This window comes from Micromys minutus (assembly GCF_963924665.1).
Source record: "Micromys minutus genome assembly, chromosome: 18".
In the NCBI taxonomy this organism is placed as follows: domain Eukaryota; kingdom Metazoa; phylum Chordata; class Mammalia; order Rodentia; family Muridae; genus Micromys; species Micromys minutus.
Window position 1 is genome coordinate 46,042,854 of NC_137953.1, and position 9,235 is coordinate 46,052,088.

The following is a 9,235-nucleotide window of genomic DNA, read 5'->3' on the forward strand; positions in this document are numbered from 1 at the left end:
AGAGCCATTTCTGATGACCACCCTCTGTATAAAACAAGATACATTGGAACACATTCTAGATCTTGGCTTTCTCTCCAGAGTGTCCTCTACAGAGCTAACAGACACGAGTGTGTGTGCTTGTAACCACCTCTGACTCACTAGCAACTATGAAAGAAGAGGCAGCTTGTTCATAGCATTTCCTCTAAGATGAGTGCCCAGTGTCTCCTGCTAGGCTAGCAGAGAGCTCTTCACACACAGCAGGGCCTCTGAGAAGCCAGAGCTGGGGGAAGGAATGTCAGAATTGCCATCCAATCCAAAGTCCAGTTAAGGGAAATCCTGGCCCTGCCACCACTGTCCTGTCTCACATGACAGCAACTTCTGAGGCAGAACATTCATACTTCTCTTGAGAGTCCCAAGTAAGAGCAAGACAGGCACTTAGCAGCTCTGCAAGTTTCAGGAAAACAGTGAAAGCCCCTCAGGAATGCCAATAACTAGGAAATCTTTCTTATACAAAGAACACTACCTCATAACTCATTCCTAGCTGCCATTATTTGAGTTTCAAGCAATTTCCAATTTTTGAACTCAAAAGAAGCTTACTGGTAGACCAAGAGTAAAATGTCAACTGACTTACTTCAGGTGCACTGGCCACTTTGCTCAAACAGAGTCACTTACTGGCCTATAGTTTCTAGGAAGATTAGGCTGGCCATCCAATGAGCCACGGGGATGCTCATCTGTTAGCTTTCCTTGCACTGAGATTGATGTTCTTTTACTACAATTCAGTGCCTCATACTTGCAATGAAGGTTCTTTGTGGACTGAGCAATTTTCCCAGCACTTAGACCCCCCCCATTTTATGGCTTACTTAATTTATGTTTTCATTTGCTCCTACATGTTTGTTTGCTTAGTAGATCTGATTACTTTTAAAATTTTGACCTTTGTAAATTTTATTTTTATTCTAATTTTCAGTTTTGTTGGAGATTTTTGTTCAGATTTGTAAAGATTATATATTAGTATTTCTTTCAGCCTTTTCTTTTTCCTTGCAATAAATTGCTTTGCCTCTAGTAATGTTCTGGATTTCATGGAATTTACTATAATTTGACATTTAGTTAGGTTTGACTTTCTAACATTGTTTTTGTTTGTTTGGTCTAAATTTTAGTTTTTATTTTCTGGTTTATCTGTTGTATTATTCTTTCTGGCTTTGTTAAGCTTTTCTGATGTCTGATTTTGGATTGGTGTTTTGGTTTTTTATTTAGATGTTGCTTGGTTTTAAGTATGGCTTATTAGTTTTAATGATTTTTACATTATTGTGGAGTGAATCATCGCTTTATTTCTATCCCTTTTCACTTCTTTTTTTTTTTTTTTTTATTTTCTCACTTGGCAATCACAACACTTATGAACTAGAACCCTTCTACCTCATTGCACTGTGAACTGTGTTTTGGTTTGTAACTTAGTGATCTGAGTTTTTGTTTAAATGCAGCATTGTTCTTCTAGGTTTTAGTTGTTTCTTATACTGTCAGTCTTCATTTCTTCTGCAACTTTCTCTTTTTGAGGAAGCACTGTACACTACAATGTACAATAGCAATAAGGAGGCAGAATCAGGGCCCAGCGCTGTGCCTGTTCTCTTTGATGAAGATATACTCTCTACCCTAAACATTCCAGGCCAAGGCTCAATCTGCCACTGTCTCACAGGTAAACCAGTTACTGTAAAGAACTTGGGTGAGATAGGAGAAGTGGTTCCAAACCAGTGATTGCAGATGGTTATTGTGAAGATACTAAACCACCTTAATGTCATTTCTTTCATTCAAATAATCAAATAGAATGCTTTTAATTCTTGGAAGTGACTGAAGGAGAAAAACTATTTCATCACATCCAGAAGACAGCATCCGGAAAGAGGCAAAAAAAAAAAAAAAAAACCCATAAACAAACAAACAAACCCAACAGTTTCTCATTGCTGTAGGCTGTTGCCCTGATGAAGACACAGCTCACAGAGACCTGAGTTCTGATAACTTGTTAGTGGAATGGACAGAATGGTAAAAATAATAAAGTCTTATGTAGCTTATATGGTTGTAATATTCAAGCCTGATGCAACATTACAGTTTGTTCCTTCCCCACAGAAGTCCTTCTGGATCTCCTGTATGATGACCCAAAATGGATACATAGACCTTGGGTGTCACCTTATACTATAACAGGGGCCTATCCTATTTGCAAGGGCCACATTATCAGAGCTTAGGAAAAAGCTTCTGCAAATGCAGTATGACATCCCCATGTCACTTTCCCAAGGACTTAAGAAACATTATTTTTAGCCCATTATTAATAATAAACACTAACCAGAAGACAATCGTACAGAATCTAATGAGTTACCCATGGCTATGAAAGGCAAAGAGGCTTTAACAAGTCACTGAGATGGAGACACAAGCTGCCAAGACTAAAATTGTGGCAGCCATTAAAGATAAGAGGTTTGATACCTATGACATAAAAGAACTTTTAACACACAAATGCTTAAAAAACCATGGTCTTGTGCCATCTACTTAGGGACCAGGCATCCAGACAATGGTTATAAGATCCAAGCAAAGATTAGGGACTCAGCAGTGACATCTTTCTCTTCTGCTGAAGACCCTGACACTTTCTCTCTGTACCTCTAGGAGAAGAGCCAGGGATCCTTCCTTTGGACATTCATGTTATGAACTGCTAGAGACCAGTGAGAGCAAAGAGGGGAGACAAATTCCCCTGTTCTGCAGGAGAGGACAGCTATTCTGAGCACAGCCCACAAAGGTTATGGCTGAACCATATATTTATTCACTAAGTTGCAGTGGGGCACACACAGAAGAAACAAGCTTCTCTTACAGTTCATCCAAGAAGGCCTTCCAAAATGTCCCAAATACATTGGGACATCAGAATCTAGTTCAGGCTCACCCAGGGCCTTGGAGGGAAGGAGGGAGAAGGAAGATTAGTCTATTAAGCCCATTAAGACTGTGCTGCTGTATATTACCCTCCAAACCCTCATCTTTGTCAGAATTGTCAAATGAGAGTGTCCCACAAGAAATGAGTGGGCAAGGTAAAATTTATAAGAACAACTGACAGAAGAAATCCAGGTATAACTTGACATTTGGTTTTAGCTCTGCGTTTTCTCATGTCTTTGTCTATTCATAAACCAGAATTACATATATTCACAGGGTGAAACACCTTAGAGGTTATTTCTAGATGCCGGTTGATGGTTAAGTTATCCCTACCACCACATTTAACACTCCAGAAGACAAGTCCCACTGCGTGTTTATAAAGGCCTTGCGATAGTAAATTGTCTCGTGCTGTTTATGATCAACGAAAAACTAGATCTGGAAGCCAAGTTTTCCCCACTCCCAACATAGAAACTTGAGACCCAGCTCTATGTCTCAAAGTGTCCTCCTAGATCCTTTTTCTGACATTGGGTTGCCCTCTTTAACTCTAGGACACCCAAGGAAGGAAAAAAAGCTAAACAGTTCAAGAGTAAAGACTGTCTCTGAGAACAGCTTCCTGGTAATCTCTAATAGTTGTCACCATGGTTGATCACATGATATAATAAATGTCTGCAGTGGGAATGAGAAGCCTAAGTTCCACCATGGATACACATTCATGAGGAAAAAGCTGGCTGCTTTATAGGGACTTGCCTGGTTGATTTCAGCTGGATATTTGTATGATCCCTAATTAGATCATGTTATACTTCTCTTAATTGGGCTATCCAAGTCACCTCTGAGATGTTTGTAAGCCCTCCATTTGAGTTTTCCTTTCATATTTGCTTATTCCACATTTTATTGCTAACAGTTTAAAAAATTTACTATTGTCTACTAAGTAATAAAAAATCATTTAAAGCCAGAAACATGGGTATCATAGATCATAATGTACAATCTGCTTGTGAAGAACCTAACAACATTAAACTGGAAGTAAAGAGTAGGAAGACATTGACAGAGGAGGAGGATGGAGTAAGACAGGGAGGAAGGTGAAGTCTTAGTGAGGAGGGAGTTGTATGGGGTAGAAACAGAAAGTAATGGAGAGAGAAAATAAAGGTCATCAAATGAGACAGGAGGGCACATCTTGGAGAGCGATGCAGAGCAGTGTGACACAGTCATGTGTCTCCTTGTATTTAAAGTGGGTAGCCACGGTACTTTGGACTCCATGATCGTGAGGACAATGTGTTAGGGTCAGCTTTATGTGGACACACAAGAACAAGCAGGTGTACAAGTAGAAAACTGAGGCTACTTTGTGTTCTTCATTCCAGGACTCAGCCATTCCCATATGGAGGAGGGAATTAGAAAATGGTAGAGGTTCTTCATAGCAGATTCTAGTCATCTATCATTCTAGCCCAAAGGGATTCATGTTGAAAGGAGAGGAAGAGATAATAGCAGCTCCAAATGAAAGTTGAATCAATAGCTGGAGACTTTTAAAAATAACCCTGTGAAGTGAACCCGGGTGCAAACCCCAGTTGCTATTGGATCATAATGTCCTGTCTGCAGGAAATAAAAGCAGGTCTGTGTAGCTTTCAGACCCTGATGGACATTGTTAGCAGTTACATGAGTGAGCGTTGGGAAGACTGTTATTATAGGGCAGTTTATATTGGAAGTCCCTGAGGGGAATAAGCATGGCTGTAGCATTCCTGAGGAGGGAGATGTGGCTCCTTCACTGTACATGCAGGAATGCTAGTCTTCTGAGGACATCTTCTCCTTTTCAGATACACACCCAGGATAGTCCTTCTGAAGCCCAACAACAGATATGGACATTTCAGCAACCTGAAACATTGGAGAGGTGCCAATCAAATGGCTGTATTCTTGGGTGGGAGGTAATGTGGCAAGAAAGAAAAGTGGAGATGCCCCATGTGACAGGATAGGTCCTGCTGACCTCTCATGCACCACAACAGCCTACCTACCAAATAAGAGCCTTGGAACGTCTACCATCCTGCAAAACCCCTGTACTAGGTGACAGCTCAGAGATCTTTACATTTCTTCCTTCTGCAAAACGGAGCACAGAAACTCTCCTGCTCTGGGGAGCTCTGACTCATACACAGATAAGTTCTAGGTCAGTGTGCGAAACAAAGTTTTGCATGGCCACCAGGAACTCAACAGACTGGTTTCTTTCTCTGTCACAAAGTTCTTTCTGCACACAGAAGGGAAGGATGTGAATGAAAAGCTTTCTAATCATCTTTCATCATGGAGACATAAAACCTGAGTTTGTCCACTTAGAACAGAAGGTGATAGATACAGTGAGCCGTTTGTGGCTTCAGACCATATGTGGCTACTTCCTGTGGCATGATGGGAACGAGTGTGAGGATAAAGCTATTCTTACAGCAGCCAGCAAACCAACACTGGCTGGCTCTTGTACAAATGCTGCTTTCCTGACAATTCTCAAGACACAGACCCATTAATGCATCACTTAGTCCCCAGGTGGGAGTCTCCAGGACTTGATCACCCCCTGCAGGCACCATCTCTGCACAATACAGTAGGGACCAAATCTGAGGTCACTGGAGATCTAAGTCCTCCTCCTGCTTTGGCTCCCACAGGCTCCTGTGCATCTCACAGTGTACAATGTGCCTAGTCCTTCTCCAAAGGCAATCATAGTCTTTACAGTCCCAGACTTGCTTCAAAGTCCTTGTTCATCGGCTCCTCTGAGGCTCAGTGTAAGCTCTTCCTGTGACCTTCTGTAAAACAGAAGTTATTGATGTCCAAGTTACAGTCACTCAAGGTAAGAATCTCATCCCTAAAATGAGAATCACAGAAAATAAAATAGTCAAGATCATATCTAGATGTAAATCTTGTTAAAAGTCCTGGCTGGGGATGTCTTAGGCCCTTGGAGAAAACAGACTAATGTATAGAGAATCTCTTGTGCATTGTATGGAAGCTTCCCCTGTCAATAAAAAAGCTGATTAGCCAATGAGCTGAGGCAGGAAATATGAGGTGGGAGCTCTGCAAGGAAGAGAAGAACTCTGGGATTCTGTGAGGAACAGAGAGAGGTTCTCCCTGAGCTCTAAGGAAATGGAAGCATGAAGCTGAGAAGAGGTAACCAGCCATATGGAAATCATAGAATAGAACAAATGGGTTGAGTTATGAGTTAGTTGGGGAACAAGCCCAAGTTTATGGCTTGACATTTATTCACATATAATTAAATATTAGAATTGTTATTTCAGGAGCTGGGCTGCAGGTGGATATGTTCGACAAGGGATGCCCTGCATGGGGCTCTTAGAATCCAAGCTTAGAACCTCAGAAAAAATTGGATAGAAGATGGGGAACAAAACCACTTCCAAGGGCAATTTCCTAGCTGGGCAGGAGGAAAAGCCCTTTAAGAGAGTGTAAGAGTAGGCAGTGAGCTAACCCTGCTGACAGAGCTGCACTTCTGTCTCTCTGGACCAGAGCCTGAGGGCATAGTAGCTGTAGCTTCATCCAAGCTCATCATTGTTCCAGAGAAGCACCAAAGGTCAGCTAGAGAGCTACATGGTCTCAGTTCAGGCCCATGCAGGGGAAGACTACAGCTGCCTAGAGAAAGGGACCAACTGGAGGCTGTGGAACTTTACTGAACTGGCGACCATAGCCTGCTACACTGAGCTAAAGGGGCAGATGAGCCACCATAGACCTATGCTGACCTGAGGAGCCTGCAGAGTTTCCACAGAGCTTTGATGGGACTCAAAAGCCCCAAACTTCTAAACTGGTAAAGTATTAATTTTGAAAACAATAATAGAGAAAAAACCTGGGTATAAATAATCATAGAAAGTAGTTTAAAATAAAGTTTTTAGAGATAGAATGAAATAAATTTGAAGAAGTAAGGGACATCGGGACGAGAGGCACATGACATGGGGCTTGGGACTCTGTATAATTTACTTTAAAGAGGTTAAAGAGATACATGGTGATGACCTAATTGGAAGTGATACATTACCAATTATGATACCATTACCAATGAGTACCACATTAAAACTCCTTATTTTAATCCTGATAGTCAAGATGGCTTCTATGCCTTCTCAAAAAAAGGGGGGGGGTGTAGATTTAGGTTAAGCCAATACATGATGTACAGGGAGAAGAGGTAGGGGAAAGGAGAGGAAACAACAAGGAGGAGTCAGAGATTAAAACAGAAGAGGAGGAGGAGGAGGAGAGAAAAAGAACTGGAACAGAAGAACAGTTAAGGGCAAGTGAGAAGGGACTTCCTGGGAGGGGAATGGAGAGTGTGGTGGTAAATCTGCCCAAAATAGACTCCCAGCCTATTTCCTAATTACTGAGCTGTGTTTTCATTGACTGGGTTTATTTTGGTTGAAGAGGAAAATACAACAAATTGGTGATTGGGTTGAAGAGGATGTTGCAAACAATTGGTACCCAACCTTTGGTTTAGAACCCAACTAGCCTGAGTCTAAAGTTCACTGCCCCCTCCCCCACTAAAATAAAGATCTGGGCTGAAGCAGTGTTGGATTGAAAGCTGACTGGGTCTGAGGGGCTGACAGAGAACTGCAGAGAGGCTCCCTCCCCCAAACCCTAGGCAGAGAGCTACAGCCAGGGGAGTATCAGTATCCAGTGTCAGGAAACATGGGGAGGGATAGAAGTCTCTGGGGCACAACTGCCTGTGAGGTCCCCTGAGACCAGCACACAAGCAACTGCCAGCTGTGACCCAAAGAGGCCACTCTGGAGGAATAAGGAATTGGAGAGGACCACAGTGTTTTGAATTAAACAGCAGAAAAAAGGCAACAAATTGGCGATTTAGGTTGAAAAGGATCCCATAACAAGGGAGATGGTATTGGGGGAAGGGGGATAACACCTGAAATGTAAATACAGAGAAGATCCAATAAAAGAGAAAGAAAAAAAACCTGAGGTACAAGGGTATGAAAACTTATATTAAGTGACAAGGCCATTGTTTATTCAAAACTACACAAGACACAAGAGTTCATATTCCTGCCAGAAACCAAATCTTTGTGACAGATCTTGAGTTCATGGGGAGGACATATTCTAAGTCTTTTTATCTTTCAGATCCCGAATCTCCTTTGAAAATCACAAGGCTTTGGTGTTTACATCATGCTTAATGGTGTCCATTTGGACACTGCCTTTCTTTCTTCTAGTTTGTAACACACCCTGACAGTTCCCTTTTCCTCTTCTCTGGGAAAATAAATACTAGTACTAAACAAATTAATAAAGCTCTGACTTGATAGGCACAGGATTCATTGATTAAGTTTAGTAAAATGTCACGCTCTGAAAAGAAAAATAAAAACTAAAACGCCTCTAGCCACTTTAATTTTTCTTGTTTTCAAAGTCCTTCCTTCACTGGAGAACCCTTCTTTCTGCCTGTATAGTATTTCAGAACTAAGGCCCAATCCACCCAAAGAAGCTCACTCTTGCTTCCTAGGAATTTGCTTTATGTCTCCAAATAGAAACAAGCACTGATACTGTCAAGAGCTACGCTGAAAATCATTTACCCTTCTTACATGGGCCTGAGTGCTAGTGAATCCTGAGTCTACTGAAGGTCATCATAAAACCAGAGACAGTAATGAAGAGCTTCTCTATGAGCTCACAGAAGCAACACTGTTTAAAAGGTTGTCAAGCCAATATAATAGTAATTCTAATCTTGACATGTATGTAGCAGGAATGAGTGAGGTTTCATCGTAAAAGTATGGTGGACAACAGGACTTGAGCAGATATCCTGTGGGAGCTTCCATTTAGCTTCATAAGACATGTGTGAAGACAACAGAGTATTTCTATTGCTAGACATGTCACCTATGTCTGAAGGAGACAAAAACCCCTCTTCACTGCTGAAATGCACCCTTGTGCATTAGGCTTAGTGCTAAACACCATATTCAGCAAGCAGCATTACAGGCTAGGGCTTGTTCAGGAAAGAACAGAAACACTGACAAAGACTAAGATAGCAGCAGAATTTTCTCAGCCAATGATCCCCGAAAAACAGGTCCAACTCCATCTAAAGCAAGCAGCCTTTCTTCCAGGCTTGATGGTCTCAGAAGGAAAAAAAGAATTTCACGATGAGAAGGATGATTTTAATAGTCCCTTTGAAAGGAGAGGTGTTCTCAGAGATCCCACTCCAAGACAAGCTTCTCATGTCATTTGTCAAGTATGTATTGGAATCCCATTATGTGGAAGACACAAAGTACACCTTGACACCCCTGTATCTGTTCCTGTGATATGCAAGAAAGCAAGCTGAGCAAGCCAGGGAAACCAAGTCAATGGGTAGCATTTTTCCCTGATCTCATGTCAGCTCCTACTAGAGTGTGTGCCTTAACTTCCATTAGTGGTAGATTATAGCTTGTAA